The 16285-nt window shown below is 40.1% G+C and overlaps 1 protein-coding gene and 1 pseudogene across 42 annotated transcripts in view; one reads left to right on the forward strand and one right to left on the reverse strand.

Annotated features, from left to right (window-relative positions):
* The window catches only part of Rims2 (regulating synaptic membrane exocytosis 2), a 536290-nt gene that overhangs the window by 171121 nt on the left and 348884 nt on the right, over window positions 1-16285 (forward strand). The gene's annotated exons all lie outside the window — the stretch shown is intronic.
* On the reverse strand, window positions 1657-9049 carry LOC106009844 (cone-rod homeobox protein pseudogene; annotated as a pseudogene).

Below are 16285 nucleotides of genomic sequence, written 5' to 3' on the forward strand. Positions count from 1 at the left end.
TCACCACACCTGGTTTTGTGTTGTCCCATTATACTTTGCTCCTCTGTCCTACGTTCTGTTCTGCCGTTGACTCTGGGCCAGTGCTGGGCTCCTTGTTCCAGCACCCCTAAGAGATGGACAAGTTGTGTGGTAAAGAAACGACCGTGTCTTTGTGGACTCCAGTGAGCAGAGTGCCCCTTAGGGGGTCTGCATTGTGAGCACCTCTCCTACTCTAGGGTTGGAAAAAACCTGATTCCTCCCAGCTCTCTCGGCTTCCTCCTCCCCTGGGAGCCCAGGAAGCTCCTCTGGCTTGTGAGCAGACACTGCCCAACTCCAAGTTCATTGACCTCCCGTCAGTAGCTTGAAATCAGCCCTGGAAACTGGCAAACACCAGTCAGGGCTTTCCTCGTCCCTGAGAGCCAGTTATCAACCATCTCCCACCACGCCGGGCCCTCTGCCTTCTCCTTTTCACATCCCACATCCTGCCCAGAGAAAGCTGTGTCCGAGAGGCTCTTGGCTTCCTCAACACCAAAACAAAAGAAGACAGCCAGAGGAGGCCAGGGCCAAGCACGAAACTTCTGAGAGAGTCAGGGTACTTCTACCCTGGCAGGTGTGGTGGTGCACACCTATCATCCCCATATTCAGGAGGCTGAGGCAGGGGCATCATCACGAGTTCCAGGCCAGCCTGGGCTACATTGCAAGACCGTGTCTCCAAAAAAACCTTTTTTTTATATTACTTCTACCCTCCTTCAAATTCTCCCAGTGCTGAGTTCAATTTTCCAATCCCACAATCAAAGCTGAAAACAAAATCAATCTATGAGAGGGAAGGTATCATTAAAGGGCAGGGCTGCTTCCAAATCCATTCCCCCCTCTGCATTTCAGATGAGAAGTCTGCCTGCCTGACTATTTTCAGTATAACTGTACTTGGGGTACCCCATGCAACTACCCAATTCCACCAGTGTTTGGGTGAAATTTGCCTTTAGAAAATCCTAAAACAAAGGAAAAATAGTAGAGACGACCCGACAACTTGCCTTCCATTCCTCTACCAACGATGCCTGTTCCCAAAGTGCTAATGGGTCAGGGAATGACCAAACAACTTTAAAAAGAGACTAAGGAGGAAACGTACATATACATACATGTCATGGACATGTGGACAGTATCAGACAGCCCCCTAAACCTGTCAGGTAAACCTGAAATCTGTAAAATTTCAAATGATTTTTTTTTTCCGAGTCAGGATCTCACTATGCAGTTCAGGCTGCCCTTGAACTCACTATGTAGCCCAAGTTGGCCTCGAACCCACAGCAACCCTCCTGCCTTAGCCTCCCAAGTGTTGAAATTATAGGGATGAACCACCACACCCTGCTTCCAAAGGAATGTTTAAATGCACCTGTATAATTGGCCCAAGATGGAACCTCTTGAAGTCACCATCAGAATCTCTAGAAGGACCACAACACTGGCTACAGAAGCATCCACACTGGGAGATAAGGGACAGAGCTTCCCTATTTGTTCAAGGGCACAGAGATTCTGACTTAAACACTGTCCCAGGTCAGCATTCTCCCCGGATTCAGAAGTTGGGCACAGCATTGGGGCTCCAGTGTTCACAGGGAGCCAGCACTGGGCTGAGAGCTTTCCTAAGTCCTATGTGCAGCTGGGGAGAGGCGGAGCCCTGCCCTGGGGACAACGGGGTGGACTTTGTCCCACTGAACCATAATCTAAGCTGCAAGGAGGCCAGGAGAGCAGTGGAGACAGCGTCTTCTACAAGATCTGAAACTTCCAGGCACTCTGATCCTTGTAGTCCAGGGGGGTCCATGGGGTTGAATTTCCAAGGGCCATGCTGTCCTTGAATTCCAAGCTGTCTACGGGGCTGTAGGCGCTGTAGCTCTGGCCTGACAGGGAGGTGGGGGATTGGGAAAGGGAGGGGTCCACTGAGGGGCCCAGACAAGGGGCTGAGCGCTGGGCCCCCCAGCTGGGACACCATGGGAGAAAGGTAGGGGTCCAACCCACTGAAATAGGAGCTTGGAGAGCCGAAAGCTGAGGGTGAGGAGCAGAAAGCTGAGGCAGGGCCATAGGTCATGGCATAGGGGCCTGAAGTCAGAGACTGGCCCGAGGCCAGCCCAGCATGCTGGGCCTCAGGCAAAGGGGACTCCGAGGCTGGACACCACATGGACACTGTGGCCACTGCTGTGATGGGGGAGCCGGAGGGGCCTGGCGGAGGGGACTGTAGGAATCTGAGACGCCCAGAGGGTCAGGATGCACATGTGTGGAGGGCCGAGGAGAGCCACCTGCCTTCCTCTTGGCACGACGAGCCTTGGCCTGTGCCCCGGGCGGCAGCAGCTGCTGCTGCTGCTGTTGCTGCTGTTGCTGCTGTCTGCACCTGGCCCTGCGGTTCTTGAACCAAACCTGAACCTGGGACTTCGGCAGGTAGATCCTGAGCACCGCTTCCTCGCTCGCGTACACGTCGGGGTACTGGGTCTTGGCGAACAGCGCCTCCAGCTCCTCCCCTGCTCCCAGTTATTTATTTATTTATTTTTTTAATTGTACAATTTCACATTTTATTCTCTAGAGAGGATGTTATTCAACACTGTCTTTTTAAAAGGATTTCTCCACCAGTGACCTCGATTTCTTTTTTTTTTTTTTGGATTAAATTCTTTTACTGGTACGTTGTAGGTATACAACACAATTACATTTCTCATTGGGAATTGTACCTTTACATAATGCATCTTGGTTCTTATTTTTTCCCCATTCCTAACCCTCCCTTCACGCCCTCCACCCTTCCCTATTTACAAAGACTTTATTTCCATTTTTTCCATTTCTCATCATTTTTCCTTTCCCTTCTTTCCTTTCCCCTGCCCCTCCCACTACCCCTACCCCTTTGGACCTTTTCTTCCTATTTTACATTATCGATTATTCATTCTAATCATTGGTACATTTTAGGTATACAATATAATGACATTCATCATTGGAAATTTGCACCTTTACATAGTCTCTCTTGGTTCTTATTTTTCACCCTTGCCCAGCCCTCCCTTCAACCCCTCCATTCCTCCCTATTTACAAAGATTTTGTTCCTATTTTTCCATTTTCTCATATTAATCCCATTCCCTTCTATCCTTTCCCCTAGCCCTCCCACTTCCTTTCCCTTTGCCCCTTTTCTTCCTATTTCACATTACCTATTATACATTTAGTCTTTATTTACACTTTCAGTTTCTCACACCAGAGAAACTACTCGGTATTTACACATGTGTGACCTATTTATTTCACTTAAGAGTATCGCCTCAATGTACATCCACTTAGCTATAAATGTCTCTAATTTCTCATTTTTTATGGCTGAGTAGTACTCCATTTTATTAAAAAAAGACATTTTCTTTACCCAGTCTCCAGTTGATGGGCATTTGGGCTGTTTCCAACTTTTAGTTATTACAAACTGTGCCGCTATGAACATGGGTGCACATATATCACTGTGGTATGATTCTTTTAATTCTTTGGGGAAGATCCCCAGCAGTGGAATAGTGGGGTCAAATGGGACTTCAAGTCCTAGTTCTCTGAGGTATCTCCATACTGATTTCCACAGTGGTTGCATCAGTCTACACTCCCACCAGCAGTGGAGCAGGGTTCCTCTTTCCCCACAGCCCCACCAGCATTTGTTATTGGTTGATTTCATGATAGCAGCCATTCTTTCTGGAGTGAAGTGGAATCTCAGCGTTGTTTTCATTTGCATCTCTCAAATGACCAGTGATGTTGAACATTTTTTCAAGTATTTATTTGCTATTTCTACTTCTTTATCTGAGAAATGTCTGTTCATTTCAGATGCCCATTTTTTTGATTGGGTCTTTAATTTTGGGAGGTCTGATCTTTTTAAGTTCTTTATAGATTTGAGCTAGTAGACACTTGTCTGAGGAAGAGCAGGTGAAGATTTTTTCCCACATTGTGGGTTGTCTCTTCACACTGCTGGTGGTTTCTCTTGCTGTGCAGAAGCCTTTTAATAAGAAGAGATCCCATTTGTTGATTGTTTGTGCTAGTTCACGGGCAACTGAGGTTTTGTTCATAAAATCTTTTCCTACACCGATGTCTTTAAGGGTTCTACCTAACCTCTGTTCCAACTGGTTCAGAGTTTCTATTTTAATATTGAGATCTTTAATCCATTTTGATTTTAGTTTAGTGCATGTTGAGAGATGCAGGTCTAGTTTTAATCTTTGGCAAGTTGAAGCCCAATTTTTCCAGCACCATTTATTAAAGAGGCTATCTTTCCTCCAGTGAGGGTGTTTGGCTCCTTTGTCAAAGATGAGATGGCTGAGTGTGTCTGGCATTGTTTCTGCATCTTCTAATCTGTTCCACTGGTCCTCAAGTCTGTTTCTTTGCCAGTACCATGCTGTTTTTATCACAGTAGCTTTGTAGTAGAGTTGCAGGTTGGGGATTGTGATACCCCTTGCCATGTCTCTGTTACCTAGAATTGCTTTTGCTTTTCAGGGTCTCTTCTTGTTCCAAATGAATTTTTGGATTGTTTTGAGGTCTATGAAGTATGCTGCTGGGATCTCAATTGGAATTGCATTAAATCTCTATAGCAGTTTTGGAAGTATGGCCATTTTCACTCTATTAATCCTTCCTACCCAGGAGCAGGGGATGTCTGTCCATTTTCTGATATCATCTTCAATCTCTGTTTTCAGAGTGCCATAGTTTTCAAAGAAGCGGTCTTTGATTTCTTTTGTTACGATGATTCCTAGGTATTTCAGTTTTTTGGATGCTATTGTGAAAGGAATTATTTGCCCTATTTCTCTCTCAGTGAGTCAGTCATTGGTGTAGAGGAAAGCTATTGATTTTTGTGTGTTGACCTTATAACCAGCTACTTGACTGAATTTGGTTATTAAGTCTAGAAGACTTTTGGTGGAGTTCTTGGGGGTCTTCTATATAGAGTATCATGTCATCTGCAAATAATGACAATTTGACTTCTTCATTACCTGTCTTTATTCCTTTTATTTCTTTCTCTTGTCTAATTGCTGTGGCTAATGTTTCCAGAACTATATTGAACAAGAGTAGTGATAGTGGACATCCTTGTCTTGTTCCTGATTTGAGTGTGAAGGATTTCAGTTTTTGACCATTTAGTATGATGTTGGCTGTTGGTTTTTCATAGATGGCTTCTATCAGTTTGAGGTAGAGACCATCTATTCCAATTTTTTGTAGGGTTTTTATCATACATGCATGTTGGATTTTGTCAAATGCTTTTTCTGCATCTATGGATATAATCATATGGTTTTTGTCCTTGACTCTATTGATATAGTGTATTACACTGATTGATTTGCATATGTTGAACCATCCCTGCATCCCTGGGATGAATCCCACTTGATCAGGGTGTATGATCTTCTTGATGATCTTCTGCATTGTTTGCCATTATCTTATTAAGGATTTTTGCATCTATGTTCATTAGTGAGATTGGCCTATAGTTCTCTTTTTCAGTTGGGTCTTTCTCTGTTTTGGGGATCAAGGTGATACTTGCTTCCAGGAATGAATTTGGGAGTATTGCTTCCCTTTCAATTTCACTGAAGAGTTTAAACAATAGTGGCAGCAGTTCCTCTCTGAAGGTCTTGTAGAATTCAGCAGTGAAGCCATCAGGGCCCGGGCTTTTCTTAGTTGATAAGTTTTTAATTACATTTTCAATTTCATTGTTTGATATTGGGTTGTTCAGAATTTTTAGGTCTTCTTTGTTCAACTTTGGTAATTCATATGTATCTAGGAATCTGTCCATTTCTTCTGTGTTGTCCATCTTATTGGTGTATAGGTTCTGGAAGTAGGTATTGATGATCCTCTGGATTTCTGCTGGGTCTGTTGTAATTTCACCCTTTTCATTCTTAATTGCATGTATTTGGGCCTTTTCTTTCCTTTTTCTGACAAGGTTGGCTAAGGGTTTGTCAATTTTGTTGATTCTTTCAAAGAACCAACTCTTGGCTTCATTGATTTTTTGTATCATTCTCTTAGTTTCCATTGCATTGATTTCTCCTCTGATCTTTATAATTTCCTCCCTTGTATGAGCTCTGGGGTTGTCCTGCTCTTCTTTTTCTAGAAGCTTGAGGTGCAGCATCAGGTTGTTTAATTGGGCTCATTCTGTTTTCCTAATATGTGTATTCACTGCTATGAATTTCCCTCATAAGACTGCTTTCATTGTGTCCCATAGATTCCGATATGTTGTATTGTCATTGTCATTTAATTGAAGGAACTGTCTGATTTCTTCTTTAATTTCCTCTGTGACCCCTTGGTTATTCAGAAGTGTGTTTTTCAATTTCCACTTGTTTATGAAATTTTTCAAGTTTCTTTTGCTATGGATCTCCAATTTCATCGCACTATGATCTGATAATGTACAGGGGATAACTTTACTTCCTTTGCACTTACTTAAACATGTTCTGTGTGTGAGTATGTGGTCTATTTTTGTGAATGACCCATGTGCAGCTGAGAAGAATGTGTATTCTGAATTTTTGGGGTGGAACACTCTGTAAACATTTGTTAAGTTCATTTGTTCAAGAGGTCGATTGAGTTCTAGTATTTCATTACTTATTTTTTGTCTAGTTGATCTATCTGTTTGTGACAGTGGGGTGTTGAGGTCCCCCACTACAATTGTATTAGTGCATATATGACTTTTCATGTCCGTTAGTATTTGTTTTATATAGTTGGGTGCACTAGTGTTTGGCGCATAGACATTTATGATTGTCATCTCTTCCTGTTGGATTGTTCCCTTTACAAGGATGTAGTGTCCTTCTTCATCTCTCTTAATCAGTGTTGGTTTGAAATCTACTTGATCTGCCAAGAGGATAGCTACTCCTGCTTTTTTTCGGGTTCCTGTCTCATGGAGTATTGTTTTCCACCCTTTAACTTTCAGTCTATGAGTTTCCTTTTGAATGAAGTGTGTTTCTTATATGCAGCATATTGTTGGATTTTGCTTCTTGACCCATTCTGCCAGTCTATTTCTTTTGATTGGTGAATTGAGACCATTAGCATTGATGGTTATAACTGAAACGTATTGACTTGTCATTGCCATGACTTTTTCTTTTTGTTGGGTTCTCCCCCTTTACATTTAATTTCTTGTCTTGCCAGATGGGTTCATTCTGCTTTGCTTCCTGGGGTTGTGATTCTCAATGTCTGTTCCTAGGCTATTGTGTAAAATTCTTTGGAGTGCTGGTTTGGTATTCACGAAGTTTCTAAGGTGCTCTTTGTCATGAAAGTATCTTATTTCTCCATCCATTTTGAAAGATAGTTTTGCAGGGTACATGAATCTGGGTAGGAGGCTGTTTTCCTTTAGGGTTGAAATACATCACTCCAAGCTCTTCTTGCCTTGAGGGTTTGCACTGAGAAGTCTGCTGTGATTCTGATGGGCTTTCCTTTGTATGTGATTTGTTTTTTTCTAACTGCTTGTAGAACTTTGTTCTTCTGTTGAGTTTGTGGAATCTTAACAATTATATGCCTATGTGTAGATTATTTTTGATCAAGGCTATTTGGAGCCTATATGCCTCACTTATCTGTGTGTCAAGTTCTTTTCCCCTGCTTGGGAAGTTTTCTGCCATCACTTCTGTGAACAGTTTTTTATGTCATCTGCCCTGTCCTGTTTCTTCATTGACTCCAATCAGTCTTATGTTATTCTTCTTTGCATTGTCTAGCAGCTGCTGGATTGATTTCTCATGGTCCCTTATAATTTTAAAGCAATTTTTCTTTTCCTGGTCACTAATTGCCATCTTTTCTTCTATATCTGAAATTCTGTCCTCACATTGGTTCATTCTGCTGCGTAGACTTTCAATGGAGATTTTAATCTCCTGGAAATCTGTTTGTATCTGTTCTATGGATTCCATTTGTTTCCTATGTTGGGATTCCATCATGTTCCTCAGCTCCCCTAATTTTTTATCTGTGTCCTCTCTAGATTTATTAATCATGTCTTGCACTATGGGCACAATCTCTGCTGTTATGTGATAAATTGTTTCTGATTTCATTTTTTCCAGATCCCCTTTTCTTACCAGTTCAGGGAGTCCAGATGGTTGAGTATCAGAGTGTTCCATCTTGTTTCCCTTTGGGGTTGCTGTAGGTGATCTAGAAGTCTGTTTTTGAGGCTTATTTACGTGTCTTCTCTTTTCGATGGGTGTGGGGGTTGGGGTTGTGCTGCTGGCGCCCGTGCAGCTCCCTTCCTCTGCCCTGGGAGCGGTGGAATGGTGACTGGGCCCTTGATTTATTGTTTTATAGATGGAGATATAGTTTACTTGGAATAGAATCAACCCTTGTATAGTATAAAACTCAGTGGGTTTTAGTATATTTTTGAATTTGTGCAACCATTACCATTATCTAATTCCAGAATGTTTTTATAACTCCCCAAAGAAACCCTATAGTAATTAGCAATAGTCCCCTATATTTTCTTCTCCCTTGAGCCCTTTAACAACCACTAATTTACATGTCTGTGGATTTGCTTAGTATGGCTGTTTTATGAAAATGGAATATAAAATATATGGACTTTTGTTTTTGGCTCTTTAACTTAGTTTGATGTTTTCAGAGTTCATCCATCACATGGCATGAATCAATAATTTCTTCCTTTTTTTTTGATACTGGGGATTGAACTCATGACCTTGGGATTGTGGGGCAGGCAGCAGAACCATTGAGCTAAATCCCTGGCCCAGTTTCTTCCTTTTTATGGTTAATGATGTTTCAATAAATAGAGATACCATGTTTTGTGTATCTGTTCAGTTGACAGATATTGGACTTGTCTGAGTTGTAATAGCCACTTTTATGGCTTTTGTGTTTGATGGCTACTCTGAACATGCATGTTTTTGTGTGGACATGTGTTTCCAGTTCTCTTGTCTGTTTTATTATAATCATTGTAGCGAGTGTGAAGTGATTGTTTTTCTGTTTGTTTGTTTTGTTTTGAGACAGGGTCTAGCCATGTAGTTGAAGCTGGGCTTGAACTCTCTATGTAGCCCAGACTGGCCTTGAACTTGCAGCATTCTTCCTGCCTCAGACTCTCTCAAAGTGCTGAGTTACAGGCGTGTGCCAGCATGTTGGCTGTGAAGTTGTTTTGATTTGCATTTTCTAATGACGTGGTCTTGCACATCTTTTCCTTTGGTCATTGGCCATTTATGTGTCTTCTTTGGAGGAACAGCTAATTACATACTTTGCTGTGTTTTTTTAAAGGCCCTCTGTTTGCCCAAATTAAAAAATATTCCCATGACCTCTTGTAAATAGCGTTATAACTTTACCTTTACACTGTAATGATCTATCTGGAATTTATAATATGGCATTAAGTGCAGATCCAACCTTTCTTTTTTACATGATTGCTCCTTTGTCCCACAGTTTTTATTTAGTAGTTAATGTTTTCTTCCCACTGATATGAATTCATATTTATAACACACTGGATTATTAGTGGGGTGTAGTTATAGATGTCCTGTTCCATTGACCAGTCTGTCCAAAGAATGTATCTAAAAACTAAGCAATCTGAATTATTGTTAAAGCAATGCATTTGGCAGTGTGAGCTTTAATAATACTTTTAAATTCATAGCTACTTAAATAACTTTCTTGGAGTATATATTGGATTATGCAATGAGTGCATTATGAAGTGAAGGTTTATATTTTCACTAGTACTGTACTACTTTTGCCATGGATATAATTTGAATGCTTTAGTAGCCAGAGTAGAAAGTAAAGAGCGTAGAAAATAAGATAAAATTGAAGAACTAGACAGCCTGTCCCTATAACATATTGATAGAAATGGGATTAATGAGCAGAATGGGATAATTTTAGCTTTTGAATGATTAAGAGTAACACTGTAGCCCAGCATGATGATGCGCACTTGCAATCCAAGCACCAGGGAGTGCTGAGGTAGGAGGACTGCAAGTCTGAGCCCAGCCCACGGAGCAGAGCGCAGTGAGAACCCGTCTGAAAAAGGCCCTGGTGGTGGAGGGAGAGAGGCTGCGAATACAGCTCAATGCAGAGGCTCTGGGTTCAGGCTCAACCACAAGGCGAGACTGTGTTTATAATTTCTACCACCAGATGGCGAGGGTGCGCCTTGAAAGCAAAGGATTTAGAATTCTGTGCTGCCGCTCCCTTGAACTCCTTGAAGAGATGGTTTAGACTAGTAATGGATTAAATTTACATTTGAGATTGGGGGAAAAAGGTTCCTCACGCATCATTGCCTTTTCATATTCAAATATGATCTTTATTCTCGAATCCTGAGTTCTGAGATTTCTGTGTACCAGACTTGTATTTCGAAAGGCAGACTTTCCGGTCTTATCTTCCCTTCTGCAACACTTCACGCTGCTCAGAGTCTAAGTGGGGCACTTCTTCCCAAGTGGCAGCTTCCTTGTCACTCCCTAGCCCTGCTGCTTGCGCCATCAGTCATCTCGCTCCCTGCCAAGGAAAGATACTTAGGGATCATTTTCTAGTCTTCTTCCTCTTGACTTTCATATTATATTGATTTGTTTACTTTTGGTTTCTGAGACAGAATCTGCTATTTAGTCCAGGCTGGCCTTGAACTGGCTAGGTATCCCAGCCTGGTCTTGAACTCAGGGTCCTCCTGCCCTACTACATTTAGTAAGTACCTATAGTGTTCTAGGCTTTGTGAGAAAGAAATGTTATAGGGTAGTATTTTAAGATGCCATTTTTTATATTGAAACAATGCCAAACATCCCATAATTACAGTTTCACTTGAGACTGTTTTCCTCCCTGATTGAAAAGCCGGTCATTACCCTTTTTGAGGCTATTATCTGTTTTTTCTCACTTCACCCCCTCCACCACCTGTCCTGCTTTGGCCCCAGCAGATAGCTAGTGGATCATTTGTTTCCTTTTTTTGGAGAATGGGGTGGGGTGGGTGGGAATAGGGATAGAACCCAGGGCTCTGGGCATGCCAGGCAAGCTGAGGCACTTTCCCAGCCCCGTTCGTTCTTAAAATTTAGAGAACTTTTTCACACTGTTCCTCTTATCCAGAATTCTGTTCCATTTATGAATGTGTGAATTCAACACATATTGTTGATTGTGTGTCAGACAGAAATAAAAATAACTGATAAAAAACTGATGAAATTTCTCATACAGAGTACTTTTTAGTTATGGAAGAAAAATACATAAGAAAAACTAGCATGTTAATGTAATTTCAGGCCTGGGTATTTTGCACAGGGTGTGCAGATCAGAACGCTAGGTGGTGACACACACTGAAATGTGAGCAGCACAGCCTGGAGTTTCTTAACCCCTGAGGTCCTTCTGACATCTTGGAAAACAGAGAGGAAAGGCATTTTTTGGGGAGGATGCAGTTAACAGTTTTAAGTAGGGAGTTGGGGAAGGCCTTGTCGAGAAGTGAGACGTTAATGTCTGCTTCTTGCCCAGTGAATGTGGAGGTACTTGAGAGCAGGCTTTCACATTTTTGTGTCCCTACGTAAGTAATAGGTCTTCCCTGAATATTAGTGGAATTGGAACGAATTGAAATAAGCTGAATCACTGAAAAAACTACAGGTAGTGAGTGGTTAGCCCATTAAGTCTTACAGTTTTCTTGTCTTGACAAAAATTAAAATTATTTAAGGAATTTGGTGATTTTCTTTGCCTTTTACTTAGCCTCATTTCCTCCCTTAATATCTTAAAAAAAAATTTTTTTTTTATTTTTGGTACCGGGGATGGAACTCGGGTCCTTGCGCTTGCACAGTAGGCGGTGAAACCACTGAGCTAAATCCCCGGCGCCTTCCTTAATATCTTCAAAGAAAAACAACCTGTTAAAATGCTTTTAACTACTGGTGGCTACTTACCAGATTTATCTCCAGTATTCTGTTGTTTCTTAGAAACTTTCAATGATGAGGGAACATTTTAAGTGCTTTAGCATATTTTTATAGACATTCTTATGCCTGTGTGCTCTGACCTGTACATTTTAGCATCATTTCAAAGCCTTTGTTCAAATATCTTCTATTTTCCATGTTTTTCCGTCTGTTTTAGGGGAGGGTGACCTATGTCCTAATTTATCATGGCCAGTGCCGGCTGATGCACGTGGTCCCAGCCCAGTTATTCGGAGCACCGTTTGCTCTCCAAGGCACCTGATGTGGACAGTGTATTAAGAGTCTCCTCAGCCTCCTCAGAGGCTTTCTGTCAGAGACCCAGTGAGAAGGGTGCACAGTGCTTCTGGCCTGTGGAAAACTCCCAGTGGAACTGTACTAACAAATTCTACTTCTGTTACTTGGTCTGTGATATTTATTGGGTATATTTATAGCACCATTTTATATGGAGAAATATAAAGATGGTAGAAGATGCTTTATGCTATAAAAATGTATAAGTGAGTCAGGATAAGTGCTGTAATTATGTACAAATAAATATTGTAAATGGGAAAAATGGATTAACAAAACGTAATTTAGAAATACATTTAAATAGAAAATTAAATGAACAAACTTACATGATGGAACCAAATAGGGCAATTTGAAGGAGGCTATGTAGATTTGTTAAAACTTCAACAAAATTTTAATAAGGGAATTTTAAAGACAGAAGATATAATATGATATAAAAATAAAGGAGAGCAAGTTTGTGTGGTGTAGAAGCTCTTAGATTCTCAGTGTGTCTTCTACCTCCCTCATTTTATTCTACTTTGACTCCCAAATAGGATGAGTTGAGCTAATCAGTGATCTACGCAGGGCCCCACTGATTTGGTCCCCCCCCCAACATATATCTTTGCATATATAATGTTGCTTTGTTTGTGTGTGTGTGTTAAATTATATAAATGACACGGTACTTTAGGTCTTACATTTTAAAAGTTTATTGCTGTAGACTTTCGCATCATACTCTGTGGTAGACAGAATAGTGGCTTCTGCATCCTGACCTTTGGAACCGGTGACTATATCACCTTATACAACAAAAGAGACTTTTCATATGCGATTATGCTTATAAAGGTCAACACAGGAAGAGTAGCCTAGATTACCCATGTGGCCCAGTCAAATCATGCCAGTTTAAAAGTGGAGAATCATTCCTGGCTGGATGAAAGAGGGAAGGTGGAGGAAGGAGGAGAAATTCAAAGCAGGAGAAGGACTTGACTGGCCATCGTTAAATTTGAAGAGAGAGGAAAAGGGCAGTGAATCAAAGAAATTGACAGCCTCTGGAAGCTTGGAACTATTTTAAATTCATAGCAAGCAAAAATTGGGGACCTTGGTCCTACAATTGCAAGGAGTTGAATTCTGCCAGCAACCTTACAAGTAAATAATGAATTTCCCCTAGAACCTCAAAAAGTAATTTAGCTGATGCTTTGATTATAGTCCAGTAAGACTTAACCAGGCTTCGGACATTACAGAACTGTATGACAACAAATGATTTTTTTAAACTTATAAATTTGTGGCAGTTTGTAACAACAATAGAAAACGAATACATGCTCCCTAGTGTGTATCTGTTGTATTTATTTGAGATGACAGATGATCTAGGCTGCGTCAGAAGTCCTCAGAGTGCAGTGAATCAGTGAACATCTCTCTCGTGTCTTTTTATGACCTATGGGAAACTGTTGTAGTCTTTATATTAGGTAAGTAACTCATATGACAAGGTCTGTGTGTCCTTTACTTCACTCTTTTTTCAAGAGTGACTCTGTTCATACCCTGCTTTATGTAGATGACTATATCACGTATGATAGATAGCATTATTTCTTACTTTTCAATGAGTAATCCTTTTCTTTTTTTGTCCTGAGGAAAGTGCCTCCACTGCAATGTTATGTAGAAATGTTGAGAGTGATATATTTGCTTCATTTTAGATTTTAGGTAAATACTTTGAGTCTTTTGCAAAGAAATGTGCTGTTAGCTATATATTTTTCATAGTTATCTTTTGTCAGGTTAAGGAAATTCTACTCTTAACTTGCTGAGAATTTTAACCATGAATGGCTGTGGAATTTTGTCAATTGCTTTTTTCTATTTCTGTTGAGATGATAATACAGTTTTTCTTCTTTAGTCTGTATAAATGTTGAATTATACTGATTGATATCAAATATTACACCAACCTTTCATTCCTGGGATACTCATCTCAGTCATGGTGGTATTATATTATTTCTATTTAGGTAGATTTGATTTATTACTATTTTGTTTAGAGAATTTTAAAAATTCATGTTCTTGAGATATATTGTTTCCTTGTAACTTCATTGATTTTGTTACTAGAGGAATGCTGGCCTCATGAGTTAGGAAGCAATCTTCTATCTTCATTTTTCTGCAGGAGTTTAGGAACAAGTTTTATTATTTCTCCTTTAAATGTTTGGTAGAATTTGCCTGTGATGACATTTGAGCTTGAAGTTGTCTAAGTTTTTTAAACTATGAATTTAATTTTTCCGATGGATATGGAGCCGTTCAGGTTACTTATTTATTCTTGAGCATTTGGAGACATTTACAACCTAGTTTTTGGAGCCTTAGTGGCTATATTCATTCTGGAGATATCTTACTAATCATTCTTTCTTTGCCTTTTAAAATGCTGAAGACAGATGTTTTGATAGACTATTTTCCATGTTCCAAACTAGTGTATAGCTTAGCTCCACATTTCATTCTAGTTTCAATTCACCTTTATATCTGCTAGTGCCTTTGGGCTAATTGAGTGATCATTCCACTGTGTCTCTGGTTGGAGGTGGTTTCTTTTTACTTTTTATTCAGGGACATTTAGTCAGTTATTTTCCTTTGCCTTACAAAAGTTTTGCTTTTTACTTCACTGTCCATTTTTCCTTTGTTCTTCACTTTGAAAGTCTAGCAAGATGTGATCCACTTCCCTTTAGAGTGTGACTTGACCAATTTGTTCACTTTTGAAATGGTTGCTTTTTGTTTGTGCCACAGCCGTTACAAGCCAATATCTATTCTTCCAATCAGTGACATTTAATTGGTGGAGACTACTTATTTCTTGCTATTTCATGACAATCTCTATAAATTCATTTTTTGTAAGTTTTTTGAGTGTTATGTGTTCACTTGTAAAGTATAGTTTTGGTATTAATAATATCAAGGACAATGCTTTAAGTAGCAAAATTAGAAGCAAAGGAAAGGAAAGCTAGAAAATAAAAACCAATGGTGATGGTTTTATTAGCCAACAGCACAGTTTCACAAGCTGTTGCCGAGAAAATTGTAGATTAATATAAAATGACCATGTTTGAGACTCTGTAATTCATTCTGACACTAATGTATGTCTTGGGTTACTCCAGTGTCTCAGGCATTAAAATATAAACATTAATGAATTGTAACTCAGTCTTAACAGATAGTTACATGTATCCCCATGTATTCCTTTTCTGCAAATGTTTTACAGATATATTGGCAGTAGAAGTGAGTCTGCAAGGTGAGCTGTCAGACTGTATTGCCTCTAGTACAACTTATATGGCAACATTAATGCTATATACTGCCTTTTAGAGAATCCCACCCACCTCTCCCCTTACACTGTAGGAGAAAACAATCCAGAGAGGTTCACACTCCCCAAACACTCTCGAGAGCCATTCTGACACTGGTCAGCTGTATTATTGGTAAGGGCTACAAAATTGAGTTGTCATGGCGACCTGCGGCAAGAGTAGGCTGGTGAGTACAGAATGTTTATTTAGACCTTTTAGTGGAGAGAATAAAGTGGCAATAAATGAAATTAGCTGGAGGTACAACTGTTCTTCCATTTCTTTGATGGCTGCTTCTCCTTTCTTAGCCATGTGCTGAGATGGGGCCAGAATGAACCAGCTGGGAAACACCCTTGGGAAGATCAGAGGGGCAGAAGGTTGGTGAGGGCCAGCTGGGTCCCATCTGGTACTGAAGCCGAAGGAGCCACAGTAGTCTTTCCATGCTCACATGGGTCTGGCCACCTTCCTAGAATTAAAAAAAGAAAGTGAGTTGGAGCCAAAGCTTTACAGATAGAGATACATTTTCCTATTTCGTATCTTTACTTAAGAAATCAGGAGTTTAAATTGATCAGTCCATAGCACAAATTCACCATCATGATAGAGCCTTTGAATATTTTCATACCGATTCACCCAGAAGCATGTACATTCATATTCTGCATTTTACTTTGTATAAAAAGTCCCTTCTCTAACTTTATGTATATAGAATTACCTATTTTCATCTATTTAAGGATGTAACTCCTATAATTCTATGAAGTAAAATGTCACTGAGTGGGAAATTAAATTAAACATTTACAAAAATAATATCATAGTTCAAATTTTAAGCAAAAAGATATGAAGTGCTGAATAGTTTGACTAATCCATAGTTTAAATTTTCATTTTATATTGAGGAATTGAGTATTGTCTGTTTATTTTACAATAGTAATAGTATTTGCAGGACATAAATTTTTTAGCCTATGTTATATGTAAGAGGCAGCTTACACTAGAATGGTGGTACTTCGGCCTTGGGCT

Source organism: Heterocephalus glaber, unplaced genomic scaffold (genome assembly GCF_053883595.1).
Source record: "Heterocephalus glaber isolate CG9 unplaced genomic scaffold, H.glaber_assembly_v1.0 deba00001556, whole genome shotgun sequence".
NCBI lineage: Eukaryota > Metazoa > Chordata > Mammalia > Rodentia > Bathyergidae > Heterocephalus > Heterocephalus glaber.